Here is a 303-nt window from a genome sequence, read left to right on the forward strand (position 1 = left end):
CCAGGGGTTATGCATACATGCACACAAGTTCTTCGGTTAATCTCTTCCCACCCACCCCCTCGCCCCCGCCTTCCCTCTGGGTCTCGACAGTCTGTCCCATGCTGGTGTCTGGCTTCCTACTGCGCATCATGCTTCCAAGGCCGTGCGCACTGTAGCAACACCAGCCCTTCCTTCCTTTTCATGGCTGCGTACTATTCCGTGTGGGGATGGACGTGTTTGGTTTATCCACCTGTCTGTCCAGGCGTGTGTGTATGTGTGTGCAGGTGTGCATGTGTGTGTGTGTGTGTGTGTGTGTGTGTGTGT

At 55.4% G+C, this 303-nt stretch overlaps 1 protein-coding gene across 1 annotated transcript in view; it reads left to right on the plus strand.

The window, feature by feature from the left end:
- The window catches only part of LOC102252393 (lateral signaling target protein 2 homolog), a 36,434-nt gene that overhangs the window by 6,569 nt on the left and 29,562 nt on the right, over positions 1-303 (plus strand). The gene's annotated exons all lie outside the window — the stretch shown is intronic.

The sequence above is a fragment of the Myotis brandtii genome, unplaced genomic scaffold (assembly GCF_000412655.1).
Source record: "Myotis brandtii unplaced genomic scaffold, ASM41265v1 scaffold986, whole genome shotgun sequence".
In the NCBI taxonomy this organism is placed as follows: domain Eukaryota; kingdom Metazoa; phylum Chordata; class Mammalia; order Chiroptera; family Vespertilionidae; genus Myotis; species Myotis brandtii.